A 19,017-nucleotide genomic window follows, 5' to 3' on the forward strand; every position below is an offset into this window, starting at 1 on the left:
ATTACTGAAAGTTGATAAATCAAGAGTTTATATATATCACCACAGTAATATGCTAATTAATGGCCAGGTAACTGGTCATAGCAGAATTTATTGACCAAGGGAGTAACAGAAGAGCAAGAGGAAGAACCTTTAATTTTATCGCATGCCTTTATCTGCCGTTTGAATTTTCAACCATACGCACGTGTCCTTTACACACACACGTTGCTTTGTTTTACCTCACACTGAGCTACATCTCCAGCCCTTTTTAATTGAGTTTTTGTTGACTCATCGTCTCACTAAGTTGCCCAGACAGGGCTGAGACTTAAGAGCCTCCTTTCTCAGCCTTCCAGAGCGCTGGGATTCCAGACTCTCATCTTTACATGCATGGAGTCTACGGACAGAGCCGCAGAGCTCACTCACACTGAGAAGTGAAGCCGCCGGTCTGACTCATGACTGTTGTGTCTCACTGTGTGCCTAGGCTGGTGCCCGGCGGGGAAACAGAGTCCCCAAGATTGCTGGCTGCTCCTCTTTAGGAGGTGCTGACAATCTAGGCAAAGGGCTTGGTCAGAGGTCAGGCGCAGGGAGGCAAGAGCACTCTCAGCAGGCAGCCATGCCAACACTGCCCGGGCAGCTGCGGGGGACGTCACGGGAGAGAATGCCCTGATGGACGAGGTGCCACAGAAAGGCTGGTCTGGAGCCAGCCTGCTTTGTAAAGCGGAAGAAGCCAGCAGTGAGGGAACAGAAAGAAACCCAGCACCTTAACCAGCTTCTAATTGCCCAGACACAATACCAACACCCACAACTTAAGGAAGGAGAGGTTAATTTGGGCTCACTTAGTCTACGGTTGACTGGCTCCAAAGGAGAAAAAGCACAGCAGAGGCTCGAAGTGGAGGAAATGTTACCCACGTCACAGCAGCTAGAAAGCAGAGAAAGAGTAGAGGGCCCTGTCCAGGTCGTGCCTCCAGCGACCTGCCTCCCAGCAGGCCCCACGGCCCCTCATCCCTGCAGCCCCTGAGGTTTTCACAGAAACCCTCAGGAGCTAAGCCCAGAATTACATCTGTAAGAGTTCCTGAAGTTTCTAACTTGGATATTCTTGCATCCCAACCCCTACCCCAGTCTGTATCCCTAGAGCAAAGACCACTTAAATCCTGAAAACAAAGGGGCAAGACTAGGCAGGCACACAGGAGCCAAGTCCAAAGTGGGCGTCAAGAGATTGGTGAGGTCACTGCCTCAACACAGGAGGAGGCTCCAGGATCTGCTCTCACCCAAGGCCCTCGAGAACCATGGCAACCACAGAAAGGACAGAGTGAGCAGCCTTGGATCCCCGAAGGCAGGCATCCTCTTGCATTATTCTCCAGGAAAGCTGGGGACGATAAGCGTCAGAGCAAGCTTTTCCATATCAGGAAGCACTGAATGAAAGAAGTGAAGCTTGAGAAAAACACACAGCAAGCAAATACACAGAGTCCTAATTGATCATTTCAAAACTGCCAGAGCCAGGGTTAGGGATGTAATTCAGTGGTGGTGTGCTTACCCTGCAAGTGTAAGGTTCTGAGTCTGATCCCCAGTACCAAACCAAACCAAACAAATAATAAAAGGGTGAAAACAAAACTGCCAGAGCCAGGCATGATGGCACATGCCAGTGTAATCCCATCACTCTGGGAGGTTGAGGCAGGAGGATCTCGAATTCAAGCCCAGCCTGGGCAATTTAACAGACTTAGTAAAACTCTATCTCAAAATGTAATGAAAAGGTGGGAGTGAAGGCGAGGGGCCTGGGTATGTAGATATAAGATGTAACTCAGTGCCAAGAGTCTGGGTCCAATGTCCAGTACTGAAAAAACAAAACAAAACAAAACAAAAACCACTGTGCCAGGTTACCGACCCCTTCCCAGAGTTTCCAGCTGCCTCAGGCCCTCCGGACCACTCATCTCCAGCAGCTCACAGAAGAACCCACTGCAGAAAAGACAAACCAAAAACTCAAGCATCGTAATAAAATATGGTCACAGGACTTGAAGAAATCCCCAGCTGCTGCAGCCCTTGGTAGAGCTGGATAATGATATAACACAATTCCTCTTGGGTCCTTTTGGGGCCGGCCTGCTGGTGTCGTTATGGAGATAATAATTATGATCCTGAGGGTGAGGGAGATGCCGCCTTTCTCATGACTGAGGCAGTCCTAATATTGGAGATCTCTTGAACTCCCTACTTGGATGCAAAAGGCTTTTGCAATATGTTTTCTAAATGAACACCCTATTCTATCCCTTGTGAAAGGCTGTTTTCGCCGGACTGCTAATCTAAGTAATAAAATGGGTTGTTTCTTTATAAATAATTTGAAAGTCACTTTGAAAACACACCAAAAAATGGAGGACAAATGACAGGAAGTGTCCTCTGCCTGGCAGATGAACACAAGGTAGTCTCATTCCACAGCAAAGACATCCACTTCGCCATTAATGTGCGCATGGCTTCTTTAGAAAGAATTTATAACCTCCCTTCCCATAACTGGCCGTTGCTCCATCCCGAGCAGCCACAGGGGACTGCACAAAAGCCCTTAGCGAAATTGTGGGAAGACAGAAAGATGCCTGCCCGTTATTAATATCTCTAGGGGCATCAACTTGCCCGAGCACAGATGGAAGACTTTATGCGGTCAGCCACAAGCTGGGTACCAATATGCCCAGTCCAGCAAAAGGATCGCTGTGCTGAAGGGAAAAAGAGACAAATGAAAGGAGTGAGCAAGGGCTTTCCTCAAAGCCTAGAAGCAACCAGCAACAACAACAACAACAACAACAACAACAACAAACTGTATAGGGCAGCAAAGTGGACCAGCATTTCTGGGCTTCATTACTTCCCTTCCCTTGTACCTCATGAGAAGAATGCAGATGTGTGTGCTGGGAAAGCAGTGGGAAGAGTACAGGAGACGTTTTCCGTTTATTACACACTTGTCCTGTCGGCTGTGATGCCTGGAAGGTGGAGGGAGATTGACAAGCGTTTTGCCACCGCTCAGCCTTCGCTGGCCTTGGCTGCAGCACATGGGTCTGCGAATTCATTACAGAAAAGGCCACCCAGGTATCACGGAAGACCCTAAATGTGGCCCCACCGCGCTGTCGCACTGCCCATGTCCCTGAAAGTCATTAGCCACTTGGTAGACCACAAGCCCCATTCACAAAAAGTCTGTTTTCCAAAAGCAGCTGGGAGTCAGCCTCTGTTCTACCTCTGCACTCCAGGGGCCCCGCACAGTCTGAGTGGACACGGCCTCGCTCGCTCCGGGGTGAGAACTCTCCACAGCCCCTGGGCATTGTCTGAGAGCTACCCGAACTCTTGAAAACCAGCGAAGTCTTTGGAGGGAAACCGACGAGCAGTCTCCCTCCTGTCCCCCCGTCGCCCTGTCACTAAGAGCCAAGTGTTTCTGGAGAGCATTCTCGTACTGCAAGTCAGCAGCCTTCCATCTTTCACCAAGGTGAAAGTTCTCTCAGTAAAGAGCCTTCCTCGCTCTCCCATCTCCAGTATTACCATGCTCACCAAGACCAGTACAGAACCTCTAAGCAATGCTTCTGAGGACTGCTGGGGAGTGTGCTGAGCTCACTCACTAGTTGTGCAACTTACAACACACATCACCCTCAAAGAATGCACAACTGACATGTTTGCATTTGCTCATTTGTAAGTTTCTCCATGCCATAGAACTTCAGGTCATTCATGAATAGTCGGAGCAACCCACGGTGGAATCCTCCACTGTATTACGGTCTTTACGGTGGCCTCTCCACAGTTCCCCTCCACTCACTGTACACACTTCTTGCCCCAGACTCCGGGAAGGAAGTCCTAGTGTGACCAGATTGTGAGGAGCCCCTTGTGGTCAAGCCCAAGCAGGCCACAAGCTGGCTATTTGCAGGTAAGAAACCAAATATAGAGAGCAGATCCAGGTCACCCAGCTCAGCAGCCAGGGAGGAAAGCCCTTCCCTGAACAACACAGGTCCGGGCCCTGTAATCCAGACTGTGTGGCCAGAAATCTGATTCTGAGGAAAGGCCTCAAAGCATTGCTGAGAAGGGCTCTGCAGAGCCTCTCACATCTTCCCAATTCTGGAGGCCCTAGAGGCCCTCACATTCTTAATTTATTAGGGTGCCTTCTCCACTGAATGAGAATTATCTTATTCTGCCTCTATTCCCAAGGTCTGGGGGATCATGTCAGTTTCTGTTCTGTTGCTAATGTTTCTTTTGAATTCAGGTCCTTCTTATCTGAGAATCACATTTTTCAATGTACAAGTCCAAGAAGGTGATGCCTATCTTGTAAACTTTAAATTGCATTTCCCCTGGATCTTCCTAATTTCATCACATTTGTCTGAAATAGTCTCCTTAGGGTCAGTGATCTTTAGTCTGCTGAGTGTGAAAGCACCTGTTACCCCTGTGCTAGAAGCTCCTCTAGCCTCTGCTCGAACACCTTCAGGGCAGGGGACCACTACTGCTTCCCAAGAGGGCACTAGGAGCTGAGAAGGAGCTGAGAAGAGCCACGCCCTGCATAAGAGTCAGGATTGGCCACCAGCAAGTCAGCAGCCTCTCTGAGCACAATGTTCAACACGTCTCTCACATGATGTGCTGACTCTTACGGGGCCTTGCACGCAGTGAATCGATTTCCAGGGGTGTTATCTTGCGCAATTTTTTAAATTGAGTTTATTGGTACACTTTAGGTACACAGCACAGTTACATGCATTATTGGGATCTTGTACCTTTACTTGACAGGTCTTGGTTCTCATTTTTTCCCCTTGTCCCTGCCCTCCCTTCACCCCCACTCCCTTCCCCATTTATCTGCAATTTTTAGTTAATCTTGTACACATTTTTCACGGCAAGCGTCATGCAAGTATCAGATATACGAGGTATGATCAAGAGTATTGCGAATGTTTGATTTTTTAATTATCACAGTGAGACACATCGCCATAAACCCCCTTCAAAATCCTCCCCCTCGCTTTGAACATACTTTTCCCACCCTTCTTGCTATTTTCCAAAGCAGTTCTCGAAGTCTTTTTTCACAACTATCCATGGGTGTGCTATTGGGTCTGCCTCAATGTCCTGAATAATTTCAACACATTTATTTTTCGTGTTCATTTTGACTTTAAGGAACAGCCAGATCCAGTGAATAAGGTGAATAAAGGCACACTGTCACGTTTCTACAAGCCTGCTTTTTTGCTGGATGGCACTTAACAGCAGTATATATTTTTTTAATCACATCTCATAAAGGCACTCATGAAAGAGGACTTCCAGAACTGCTTCAGAACGTGGCGGGATAAGTGTATTGAAAGTGAGGGAGAAATAGCTTGAGAGGGATTCATGGCAATGTGAGTTTTACTGGATTAAATTTTTCCTACTTAAAAACACAATGTATGTTTTGATCACCACTTGTAAAACAAAAACAACAGCACACCTAGGCTCTGTGACCTCGCAGGATCCAGATTACTCACTTTAAAGGGTTCTTACTTTTCAGCTACATGCTATATAACTAAACACTCAACTTTTCCTATATCCCTCCTGTACTACTCGAGACAGGGTCAGGGAAACCCTCCCCAGCTTCCACTCTGCCCCAAGTCCCTGGAACACCAGCAGGGCCCAGGACAGCCCACTCCCAGGACAAGGATTCCATTATCTTCTCACTCATTTGGCAAAAAGACCTCCAAGACAGAGAGATGCACTCCATCCTGGGCTGAAGACAGTCCAGGCACTAAAACCCCGTTCCCAAGCAGGGAACATAACCTCGAGGACACTGTAGGGAAAGACAGTAGCAATGCTGTATTCAGTTGCTCCTTACAAGAACTCAAGTCACAGGAACAGTGAAGGCAGAGACCCAAATGGACACCCTTGGAAAGGAGCAGAGCAGAGTGGGCCCGAGCCCTGCCCAGCGGAAGGAGACTGACCACCTGCTTTTGGCAGCGTCCTCTTCCTCCTGCCTACACTGAGCCCCAGGACCCTACTGAAGCCCAAGCTCTCAGAGTTGCAGGTCTGCAGTAGGCCCTGGAGGCCTGGTGAACCAACCTCCTGCTGAAGGTGTGAGACTGTAGCACCTACGACCCGGTCATGGGCGGCTGTCTGAACTTGTTTTCTGATAGAGCAGAGCTTGCTTCCAGGGTCTGCGGTCAAACACTGTTAGAGCTGTCAGAAAAGCAAAAACTAAAGAGGAGAGGCCTCCTAGTAGCCTTGTAAGCACTGTTGAAGGTTCTATTAGCTACAAACCTTCCTGAAAGCCTTTTCTCTCTAAATCATCACTTGTTTCAGCCAGATTTCCCTTTCCTTAAATGGCTGCCACATGGAACAGCAGCCTCCATGTTAAAATACGGCTTCTCCCAACAAAGGACAGGCTTCTTCTTCCCCTCATGCCTCTTCTCCCGCCAAAAGAGTAACCTGATACTTGCTTCCTCCTAGCAGCTAGAGATGTCCGAAGCCCCTCCTAGCGGGGTCACAGGCTCCTCCAATCTCTCAATACTCCCTCACTCAACTCCACCCCAGCTCAGGCTAACCCCACCCTGCTCCTATAAAAGAAGCTCCCTGTTCTGCCGTGTTGCTTTTTTCTCCTTTGTCAGAGACAGCCCAGCAGATCCTCCCCATAATAAAGGCTTGTTATGGTTCTGGTCCGGTCCTGGTTTTCAGCTCTTTTTACCTAACGTATCTGGTTCCAAAATCCAGGAGGAAGGCAGTCGATTAAGTGATGATCCCCAGCAGGCCAGGGTTGATTGGCTTTTCAGCAGACTCCTCTGGTCTTTCTACCTTCGTCATTGCTGATGACTCACATCCACACTGGTCACGGATTTCAGGGTGAGTAGGTAGTTAGCTTCCCTCTACTCGGGTCCTCTGTCTCGTTCTCATTCTGTCCCTCTGGGGACTACTCGGAAATCCAAGTGCTTGGTCGGAGAGACCCTCTTGGGACAGTGGTCCCAGGACCATGACCCTGGAGGACACCCCATCGGCCCGACTCCTCTTTCTCCCCATTCGGGGACTGGCTCGGGAGTATCAGAAGAGGTGGAGACGTTCCTCTCTTTTTCCTTCCTCCTAGAGAGCTACCTCCTCCTCACCTGCCCTAACCTGGGCATCCAACAATCCAAACCCCCTCCCTCAATGCCTCTTGGCTGCCTCCTGGCACAAATTCATCCCCTTGGACCATTCAGTCCCGACTTTAATCCAAAATGACTCATTTTTTTATTGCAGCCAAGTTTGGCCTCAGTAAAAATTAGGCAATGAATTTCAATGGCCAGAAAATGGCACTCTCGATTTTAACACACTGTGTGATGTATGCAGTTTATGTCAACGCAATGGCAAATGGTCAGAAATCCCCCATATGTAAGTCTTCTTCCTTCACTCTCATCCCTGTCCCTGTCAAAACTGCTCATCCTCTCAGCCCAGGCTCTATCATCCACCCTTCCTGACCCTATCCTTCCCGATTCTGATGTGTTTGATCCAGCTGATCACTCTCCACTCGCACCTCCTCCTCCTCACAACCCCATTGCTTCTTCTTCTGCCTCCTCGGGTGCCTCTTCAAGTCCACCATCTTATGCCCCTTCACCCCACCATCTTGTGACCCTTCCTCACCTCTGCCATTTCGCAACCCATCTTCTCCTCTGCCATCTTGTGCCCCTTCTCCAGCTCTGCCATTTTGTGACCCTCCCTCACCTCTGTTATCTTACATCTCCTACCTCACAGTCGTTCTTGCTACCCCACCCTTCCAGCTTTGGCCCCAGCCACACAGATGCCTCTCCAAGAGATGGCCAGCCCAGAGGGCATTGTTAGAGTACATGTTCCTTTCACTGTCTCCAACGTTTGAAAAACGTTTAGGCTCCTTTTTCTCTGATCCTCGTGTTTATATTAAAGAGTTTCGCTATCTTATACAATCCTATGATATGACTTGGTGGGATATCTACACAATTCTCTGAACTACTCTTTCCCCAGAGGAGCACCAGAGAGTCTGGAGGGGAGCCCAGGCAGCAGCCGATGACTTCCACGCCACAGACCCAACCAAATTAGTAGGTACACAGGCAGTTCCAGATGTCCAGCCTCACTGCACTTATCAGGATAATGACCCAGGCAGTGACCTTCGAGATCATGATTGTTTGTGTCATCAAAGGCCTAAACAGGATCTCTCAAAAGACAGTTAATTTTGATAAGATCAGGGAAATAACAAGGGTCTCGGGAAAATCTAGCTGTTTCTTTCCCAATTGGCTGATGCCCTCAAAAAATATATCAAAATCAATCCTACATCCCAGGTGGGCGCGATTGTTATTAATTCTCATTTTATTGCACAGTCTGCCCCTGACATCAGAAAAAAAAAAACAACACTTAAAATGGTAGAAGAGGGTCCAGAGGCTACACAGACCAAACTCCTCAACATTGCCTTTAAGGTGTTCCTTCATCGTGAGGAACAGGTAAAACAACAAGGGATGGCTAATTACCAGATGCTGGCAGCAGGCCTACAGGGTAAACCACTGTCCTACAAGAAGACATTCCCTCACTATGGCCCTCCCCCTGGGGCCTGTTTTAAATGCAGACAAACTGGGCACTGGGCTAGAGAATGCCCCAATCCTAGACCACCACCTGGCCCTTGTCCTACCTGCAAACAAAGAGATCACTGGAGGGTTCACTGTCCCCCTTTGCCAAAAAGGTAAGAGGCCATCCATCTGCCTCTCAAGCCCAACCAGCAGGTACAGAGACGTCTCCACCAGAGCTCATTGGCCTGGTGACAGAGGAGTGACAGTGCCCAGGGCCATCCACAGACACCACGGTCATCACTTCCAACGAGCCCAGGGTAACTATAAGCATCTCGGGTAGGCCTGTCTCCTTCTTCCTCAACACAGGGGCTACAAACTCGGCCTCACCACAATATTCAGGCCCCACTCGTCCCTCCACAATAACTATCGTGGGGATTCAAGGGATTCCGTCAAACCACTGACTACCCTCCTCTAGTTTGTTCTCTGTTAGGCAGCACATTTCCACACAGCTTCTTACTTGTTCCTAGCTGTCCTACCCCCATCTGAGGAAGAGACACCCTAACCAAATTCAAGGCCTCACTCATTCCACACCCAGCCAATTCAGACCCTACAGGCATCTGGCTGCTCCTGGCTGCAGCTCTGACTGTCTCGGTCCCCAACCCAGCCTCATTTCCCTCCATGACCCCTTAGATTGGGCCCTCGGTCTGGGACACCTCCACCCCTCCTGTTGCTAAACATCACGCTCCCATTCAGATCTCCCTCAAAGATCCACCCAATTCCTAAATGACCTACAATGCCCCATAGCCTTGAGACACTTAAAAGGGCTAAAATCTATAATCAATGGCCTACTGGATAAGGGATTTCTTGACCAACACACTCCCTCTACAACATGCCCATCCTCCCTGTCCTGAAACCAAACAGCTCCTACTGGCGGGTACAGGACGTAAGGGCGGTTAATTCTGTGCACTCCATCTTTCAGGACATCTATCTCAGAGCCCATGCCTGCACCCCAACACTTTCAGACAGAAGGGCCTCCACACCTGCAAGCCTGTATTTGCAGCCAGCACTCAAAGGGTTTCCCCCTCCCAGCTCTGTTTCCTCACCTCCCTGTGTGGGACTCTGGCCTTGCTGGGCCCTGGAGTCCAGTGAGTGTGGACCTGGGACGTCCCAGGCAGGTCAGAGCTGCACTGGCTTCCCCTCATTTAATCTGAAGGCTGCTGCCCCATCCAGCCTCCTCCATCCCGAGGGTGTGCGGGTGGAACGTTCCAGCCCTGCGGGGTCAGCCTCTTCCAGGTTGCTTCTGCTTGGCCTCCGTCAGGGGCACAGACCTGGTTTCCGGGTCCAGGCCGCGTCCCTCTCATCCTGCGACCCCCCCCCCCCGCAGGTCACCTGCTGTTCTCCAGGATGCCTTCCTGCTTTATTTCCCTGGATGCCTAGGGAGACGCTTCCACAAGTCTCTGCAGCTTAGCATTCGCACTCCTCGCTGACGGGATTTCTGCTTGTACTTCCCACTTGCCCCGCGTTCTTTAAGGACAAACGTTTTGCTGCTTCTGTCTTTGTGACAGATTTATAGATTTGTCCAGTGGAAAATCCGGAGCGGCGGTTTGGTCTTTGGCCACCAGGTGGCGGCAGTGTCCAGGCTCGGCCAAGAGGCAGCGCCGGCTGCAGGTGGGGCCACCTGCGTCCCGGAGTCTCTCCCTAAGAGATCCCGAGTGACAGTTTTGATTTTCCTTTCCGCCTCCCTCCTGTCTTTCTGGTTGGTCGGGGGAGACGTCCGCTGGCTGACGGGCAGTGCTTAACCTCCTGCTTCAGATCCGGAGCAGGGGTCTCCCGTGGTTGGAAGCCTGGCTTCCCCTCCCTGCTGCGTGACCTGGGCAGGTCACCCAAATTCTCTGTGCCTCTGACTTGTCGGGAGCCCAACGAGGACGTTACCTTACCAAACTGTGATAAGAATTATAACACAGGTGTACATGCCACATTGTCCCCACTACTCGAGAGGCTGAGGCAGGAGAATCCTTGGAATCTGGGAGTTCAAGACCAGTCCGGACAACAGAGAGACTGTCTCAAAGAGAGAGGGAGAGAGAGGCGAATTAAATGAAATAAAACACAACTCACTGACTAGCAGGAATACTCAACAAAGAGTCCCACTTACACAGGCTCCAGCGGGTTTTAGTTCAATTTTCAAAATACTCGTGACACAAAGAAAACAAATTGTGCTGCATGCTTTTGGCCGATGATTCCTAATGACAAAAATCATGTACTAGTCATGATCAAAATGCAAACAAATGTTCACTGCAGCACACAGAAAAGCGGCCCTCCACCCTGCTCCCACTGCCCCTGCTCTCTTATTTTCCTCCCTCAATTGGCACCTCACTCAGTCTTCATTCGATGACAGGAACGTGCCGCTGAACCGCTACGGTCTCCCCAACCTACAGCCCCATCTCAGTCCTGAGAGAGACGTCAGACAAATCCCAAATGCGGGACATTCCAGGTCATCAAGGACAAGGAAAAAGTCTGAGACTGTCACGGTTACCGTGGCCTAAGACACATGCGCTGTGACATTCTGGGTAGGAGCCTAGGAGAGAAAAAAAGACATAAAGCACAGACTTCAGTTACTAGAAACATATCACTACTGGCTCATTAATTATAATAAATACATCCTGATTACCAAGTCAAGAGACAATGGGGGGCTTCACAATCTTCCTATAGATCTAAAACTGTGCCAGATAACCCAGTCTACTGGAAATTCACGAAAGCTTTAAAACGCACAGTTGAAAACCGCTTTTCAAAATGAAATAGACAAAAGGAACTCAGATGCAGCACTGTGGGTGCTCAGCCTGGGTGGGGGCTGCAGCGGTCCGGGGAGCCCTGTGCAGAGAGGCCAGCTTCCCCCAGGTCCCTTCCCTTTCCCTCACTCTCCTCCCCGGCCCGGCCTCCCTTACCAAGGAAATCGCTGTCAGCAGCAGCCCTCAGTATCCTGGCTGAAGATTCGGGTTGTGCGGGTTTTGGATCCAGAGAAGCCCTCAGTCGTCCACAGGTACCAGGCACACAGGTCCTCCGTTCCCGAACGCAGAGGCTGCCTGTAACAGGTGCCAGTATCCCTGACCCGAAGCTCTCAGGCTGGGATATTAGGTCCCGGAATTAATTACCCGGGGCCACTCCTGAAATCTCTGAAAAGTGAGACTCGGTCCTCATGCTAGAGCCCAGGCTTCCTGAGGCGGCCCGCTGGAGCTCCGGCTCATCCCCGCGGGGTCAGCACCCAGGCACAGCTGCTCGGCAGGTGTCCCGGACCACGGTCAGCAGCAAATTGCCCCCAGGCAGGTGCTTCCCGCGGGCCGGGAAGTTTCAGGATGAGCCTGAACGTGGGGAAACAGCGCCCCCACCTGGAGCATGTCCGTGCCTGTGCCCAGCCTGCCTCTTCTTCAGGAAGACGAGCTTGTGAGTGGACAGCTTGGTCGGCAGATTAGACCCTGGCGTGGTCCATTATACACGTCTTTCATCATAGTAATATATATGCCATGTGGTAATGCTAATGTATAAGGATATATTTTTAAAATTATATAGAAAAATGCTATGTATAAAATTATTACTATAAGATGTCTTTTATTGTAGTCTTGGCGTTCTACTTTATGGATTGTCCTTAATTTTGTCGGGACCATCTCAGCAGGAGTCTGGCTTTTATTAAATATTGTGAACATTTAGAGGCCTAGACCTGAAGTACAGAGGATATGACTGTGGTTTTCGGGGGGTCTCTCTGTCTCTCTCTTTTGGATTGGGGGTCTTCGCTGAAATCAGTCAGTACCTCTGAAAAGGAGCTGAGGGCTGCAGGCGACAGGGGGGTGACGTTTACCAGGGTCTGGAAAGGGGTCCTGAGAGAGGGGTCATGAGAAAGGTGGTTGGCAACAGTGTTTTTCATTGGCGTTTTTCTCATCAGGTAGAAACCGTTGTTATCGCCACTTTAGAGATGGGGGGACTGAGGTTTAAAGAGAAGCTGCATCACTTGCCTAAATCGTTGGCAAAGGTGGGACCCGAACATGGTCTTCTGGGTTATGGAATCATTTGGATCCATCAATGACCATGGTGTTTGTTGGCCGCCTTAGTAAAGATGAAGAGGAGAATTAGTGGTCCATGTTTGAGACTTCACACATCGCTGTATGTGGGGGTACACACAAGGACAAGAGATGCTGCCTGACTTTTAAACAGATTACAGGAGAAAAAATGTGTGGAGTGACGTGAGGTTAAGTGCTCTGTTCTACAGGAGGAGCCAGCACGCCCTGCACTCTATCTAGAACCTTCCGTACGTAGTTGATGCAGAAAGAAAGCAGCCCAGCCTCTCCAGCGCCATGGAGTGAATGCTGTGTCCTCTGCTGCCACCGTGTGGTAGCAAGAGGGAACAACAGCGAGTATGGGCTCAGCCTTCCCATCTCTTTGGGAAGATTTGCTGATCTTACTTTGGGGCTTCTGTAGGCTCTGAGAGTTTGAACATCAAAGGGAGTGGAAACCCAGAAATCCCAGAAAGCTCGCTCCCTCTGATAAGGAATTTATGGGCTGGAGTGATGAAACCACTCAGATTTTCTGTAGCTCCTCTCCCCAGTCAGGGAGCACAGCCGGTGCAAATGGTATTCTTCATAAAACAAGCAACACAAAATCTTCTTTGGCTTGTTCAAATCGCTAACTCTGTGACATTACAGTTGTGACTCAGAATTCTGCCTGGAAGTGGGGTTTATTCTGGGATAGACAAGGGATACTAGCATCTCCTTCTCTCCCACATACAAAGCTGCCCAGGAGATAGAGATACACACATCTAAGGACTTTGAATCCAGCCTAAAAGTCTAGTCTGGAGTTCATTCAAGAGAAAAATCAGCTGAGCATAGTGGCACAGGCCTGTAATCGCAGCACTCTGGGGGACTGAGGTAGGAAAGTTACAAGTTCAAGCCCAGCCTGGGTACTTAGGGAGACTCTGTTTCAAAATTTTAAAAAACAATTTTTTTTTTTTAAGGGCTGAGGATGCAGCTTAGTGCAAAGGCCTTGAATTCAATTCCCCGTTCTGGGGTGGGGCTGGAGGGAAGGAGGAAATCAAATCACATTTTACTAAATGCAGAGATCCAAACATTTCTTGCTATTTCATGGAGTAAGCTACTGTTCTCCAGCGCCAGATTCAAAATTCTGCTTAGAGCTTACTTTGGTGAGTTAAAGCTATTCAGTCAGTTGGGAGAACAAAAAAGGTATCTGTGGCTATGAATAGCAATAGCTTGGATTCCTTCACTGCACCAAGGTCCTCTGCTAGAAGCATAAATACAGCGCTTTGGTACCCTGCTCTCTGGGCATGCTGTCCTCCATGCATAATGTCTCCCAAATGTCTAGGACCACTTGTGGCCTCCCTAAGGCCTTTACAATAAAACCTAAACTCTGACCCTGGCTTAAAAGATCATCCTCTAAGCTCATTTCCTCTAGCTCCCGGTTTCCTCATTTTCCAGCCCCAGGATGGTCCCCTTTCCTGTCCGAGGGCCTTTGCACTTGCTGGTCCCCCAGGAGAATTATTCTTTGTCTTCTCCTCTCCAACTCCTACTCATCCTTATGCCTCCATTGAAATGCATCTCTCTCAGAGAGGTTGATCTGGTTTTCCAATTGAAGTAGGCCTCTTGCTTTTTTCTCAGTGGCACCATGATGCATATTGAAGATTATCACGCTGTTTCCTCACTCATCCATGCTATGATTTGATTCCTCCGTTACACTGCAAACCTCAGGAAGGCACAATAGTTTCTTGTTGGTCTTTGTATTCCCTGAGAAGTCAGTGTTTGCCTGGCACTTAATGAGTGCTGCTCAATCCGTGTATGCAGGGCCGGGTGCGGTGGTGCATGTTTGTAATCCTAGCACTTGGGAGGCTGAGGCGGGAGGATAGCTTCGAGTTGCAAGCCAGGCTAGGCTACACAGAGTTCAAGGCAAGCCTGAAACACAGCAAAACCCTGTCTCAATCAATCAATCAATCAATCAATCAATCTGTGTTTGCTGAAGGAAGACACGGACCCTAAATTCGCCTCCGGATGATCACTTCAGCTTCCTGGTGGCCCCCTTGTCTCAGAACATCACCCTCGTCTCATTCAAGGACGATTTTCCCAAGGGAGCCCTAGATCATACCTCCGGGGCTCCCTGGCTTGCCATTCTAAGCTTTCCTGCTGGTACCTGCCTTCTGTATCAGTCCAACGTGCTTTCCACAGACCACGCGGACCACCACGCCCCTACCAGACTGGCGCTTATCAACTCCCTAGCTTGTTAATTTTAGCTCCGTCCCGGAACGTGGACTACAACTCCCACAAGGCACAGCGCGCCAGCGTTATCTGATTGGCCGACTCTCTGGCGGCCAGTAGAAGGTGGTTTTGTTAGCTAGTGCCTCAGCCGCCCAGTCCTGGAGGTGCCTGGAACAGCCCCGGAGTCTGCGTCGGCCTGGTTATTTTGGACACAGGTCGATTGGCCACCAGTCAGCTAAGACTCCTCCTCTGGGGAGCGTCCCCGACCCTTGGGCTACAGTGTGTCCTTCGGAGTGGACGAGCAGGAATGGGTCCGGTGCTGCAGGGTGTTCAGGTGAACCGCACCTCCGAGCCAGGGTGGGCGTGCAGGGCGCAGAGGCCGCGGGGGCAAGAAGCGCGCCCGGCGAGTGGAGTCCTCTCACCGCGTGAAGCGTCCTGGGTCTCGGAAGATGTTCGGATCTCAGGTCCAGGAAGAGGCTACATCGAGCCCCGAACCTAGGGCTGAAGGCTTGATGGTTCACTTCACCGGTTTCTGGGGAGAAAGGGGGAAGGGGACAGGTGGGCAGGCCGCTAAGACTGGAGGGAAGCCTGGGCCCACGTCAGCCTCTGTGGCTCGATTTCACATCCGAATGTGTTCCTCCAGCCCCCACTCATGTACCTGAGACGCTCCCACTCCGGGATGCCTGCAGCAGCCTCTGGATGAGGGGCTCCCCGCTTCCACATTTGCCCGACAATCTGTTCTCCACATTGCAGCCAGGGGGCACTTTAGGAACTGTGGATCTGATAATACCATTCCCCCTGCTTAAAATTAAAACTGTCTAGTGGATTCCTAACAGGTTAGAACTGAGGAAATGCTTTACTGGTTTTAGAGAGCTGCCCTAGTGTTTGCTGGTTTCTCTGACCAGTCTAGGGCTAGTTCTTTCCTCCACCACCTACTCAGTAGCCTCAAGACCTCCTTGTTTTTCTTGGAAGACAGCAGCTTGCTCCATGCAGTGTTCTGTTTGCTGTCTGCAGCCCCCCTCCTCAGCTTTATGCAGTAGTATCTGGCTCTTGTGCTCATTCTTGTAAAAGCTCAGATGGAATCCAGGAATCCTTCCCTGGACACTGAAAGTAGCTTCCCACCCCACTGTCACGTATTTATTATTTTCATGACATTTGACACAATTGAAACTTGTACTGATAGTTGTATTTACTTGCATCTTGTGTTTCTCCTTAAAAGTGTAAGCTTCTTGAGGCTGAGGTTCTTAAGTGATCCATGACTGTCCCCAGCACGTAGAAGAAAAATAAAAGCTCATATTTCAGCATGTAGAGGCAGCCATGTACTGTGCTGAGCCCATCATAGATATTATTTAATATTTTTGGTTTTGCTTTGGTATGCGGGATCGAACTCGGGTCCTTGTGCTTTCGAGGCAGGAGGCGGAACGACTGAGCTAAATCTCTGGCTTAATATTTTCGACAGAGCTATGAGATGTAGAATCCTGTTAGCCCATTTTGTAGATTAGGAACAGGTGCTGATGTGCACCGCAGGTCATACAGGTTAATAAGTGAGACAAGAGGAATTGAAGTAGGTCAAGTCCAAGGTTGCTGATCCGCTGTTCTACACTTCCTCCCACAGCCATTATTGAGTGATTACATGAATGAACCACGTGAAGTGTAGTAATGAAATGCACTGAGTTGAGTGTAGGTGAATTATGTAGTGCATAGTTCAGAAAACTTCAGCAAGTCTTAACTTCTAGGCCTATTGGCTGTGTATCCTTGAGTAAACAACTTTTCCTTTAAACCTCAGCTGCTATGTATTAAAAATTTGGGTTGTGTACGTGAGATAAGGTGCTGTTAGGATAAGACGCAAATGTGTACAAAAGTGTTCAGAAAACATGCAGACTGCTTTGTAAGGCTTCTTTTGGTCTAGCAAAGTGGGCAGCACATTTGAAGTTCAGTGGGTGGTACGTAGTTTATTAGCCTGGCTTTGGCAAGAATGAAATAGGAGGAGTTGGCTTGTGTTGAAAGGCTGAGGGGCAAGAACCCAAAGGAGAAACTGACATCCTTGGTAAGGTGCTCTTCTGCCTTGTTACTTTCTCTCCTGTGTTGGTGGGGGTGCTGGTTGAGTCTTCAAAGATCCTGGAAAGTAACTGGAGGTGACTCCAAGTGAGAATGAGACAGGTACAGTTCTTTTCTAGTTTTCTTAATTCTGCGAAGTATAAACTCTTTTTAAAGCTGGTGAATCCGGCGTTGAGAGATTAAGGAATTTGCCCAAAGTGTTACTGGAGTAAACTGTAGGGCTTTAATCTACATCTTTGGCTTCACAAAGGAGCCTTTTCTAATTACTTCAAGCTCACTCCTACCACAGTAGTATATGTAAGGGCAGCAGGAAAATGTGTGATTTGCCTCTGCCTGACTGGACAGGAATGCTGGTGCCCCACCTTTATCAGATTATAATTGGAAAGAACCTTGCTGATCGTTTGAGTCCTTCCTTTTCAGTTGTGTACCTCATCGGGGGAAAAAAAATGGCTGGTTCAGAAGCGCAGATCGGAGAGCACAGCTGCATGTTAGGAAAACCACATCCTTCCCCTCCACTTGTGTGGCTAGTTCAAAGGAGGAAGATGGAAGAAAGGACATAATGATAATGAAGTATTTTGACGTATGGCCTTTTCTTGCTAGCAAAGTTACTTAAGGATTGAGGAATTTACCTTATCTTTATGCGGGGAAGTAAAACTTTTTTAAAAAATCATTAGAGCAATACAGTACTTACCAACATGAACAAATGGTAAGTTAATAAGAGATAGATACCAAAAGAGAATATCTGCTTCAGCTCCTTCAGAGAAACTTAAATGTTTTTAGATACACTTGTATTTAATCCCCAAAGGCTAGACCTAGAAAGGGCTCTAGTTACCTTAAAATTCAGCGCTAGACCTTTTTTCACTTGTATACTTGCTTTCATAAATTTACATAGTGAATTAAAGCCCCAGTTTTATAAATGTAAAAGAAATGTAATTAATGCAAAATACTGCAAATATATTCAACTTCAATTTTCAGAGCAAGCATGTACATAAAGACAACATCAACCAGTACATTTAACCTCACTGTCCAGCAAGAGAAGGCACACAGAGGCAGTACTGTCCTATATAGGTCTACTTTGCTGTTTCTGCACCCCATGTAAGCAGCTATCTTGGTAATTCAACTGAAGTTGCTTCCTTGTGAACATCCGTACTCCTCACAATTCAACCTCTTTTGCAACCATTCTCCTGCCCTGAGCTCCACTCAGCTCAGGAACCTGTTTCCTCAGCCACATGTTCAAGCTCATCACCCCCCCGGCTACATCAAGTTTTACTTTTATTCCTCGCATCTGTGAGGCTGGCTCTGGACCACTGAGGGGGAAAAGACCGAGAAGGATGTAGTCAGGTACAGGAGACAGTCTTAAGACACGCTAATGCCACAGAGGTGACCTGCCAAAGCACTGCACCTGAGCTACCAGGTGCTCATTACCCACATCGGGCCTTGCAGAGAATTAGAAACAGCCGATGTCCCTGCTGTTGTGGAGAACTCAGCCTAGGTGGAGGAATGGGCAGGAGGGAGGGGAAACAAAAGAATAAAGTCTCCCAGCGCTAGGAAGGAAGTAAAAAGAGTGCAGAGTAATGGGCCTTGATAATGCCTCTTTGATCTAATGATCTGGGCAGCCCTGTGAAGGGTGTGCATATTTCTTTGCTGAACACTGGGCCAGGTATATTAAATGCATTAAAGTATTCTACAGCTGGCTTTGTGAGACACATTATCCTCATTCTAAAGGTGAGATGCTCCAATTTCAGGAGGAGGACAAGGTCGTTGATGGGAAATAACCTTGTGTTACAGAACAAGTTAATGCAAGAGCTGGAACCTGAGGCTCTCGGGTCTATAGCCTTTGTGTTCGGCAGCAATAAGAGGTGGTGGGGTTTGAGAAGGTTGGCTAGGTGATGAAGCCAGACTTGCAGGTGCTGGACACTGCGGGGAGCAGTGAGTACATGATCCTGGATGACGTATTGCCGTCCTTTAATCAGGATCAGAGTTTTAAACGATTTTATTGGATAATGCTGATTTATTGAAATGTATTTTGTGCATCATAAAAAATTGCCCCTTTCAATATTTTTCAGCAAATGTACAGAACTGGGCAACTGTCACCCCAGTTCTACTTTAGAACATGTGTAAGACCTAACAATGAACCTTGTGCCTGCTTTCAGTTACTCCCCTTCCCTGTGCAAGTCCCGGGGAGCCACTTATTCTACTGCCCCTGAAAATTTGCCTTTTCTGGGTAATTCATATAGATTGATTTAGCTCTTGTCTATGGCTTTTTTTCTTTTTTTTTTTTTTTT

General features: G+C 48.7%; 1 long non-coding RNA gene across 2 annotated transcripts in view; it reads left to right on the forward strand.

Moving 5' to 3' along the window:
* Positions 1-14,825: 14,825 nt before the first annotated feature.
* Positions 14,826-19,017, forward strand: part of LOC104874047 — a 23,009-nt gene continuing 18,817 nt past the window's right edge. For both annotated transcript variants that reach the window (XR_783650.2, XR_783649.2), the window contains exon 1: positions 14,826-15,008. This is a non-coding gene — a long non-coding RNA (uncharacterized LOC104874047). The remainder of the gene's footprint in view (positions 15,009-19,017) is intronic.

This window comes from Fukomys damarensis, unplaced genomic scaffold, assembly GCF_012274545.1.
Source record: "Fukomys damarensis isolate Sample0158 unplaced genomic scaffold, DMR_v1.0_HiC HiC_scaffold_19, whole genome shotgun sequence".
NCBI lineage: Eukaryota > Metazoa > Chordata > Mammalia > Rodentia > Bathyergidae > Fukomys > Fukomys damarensis.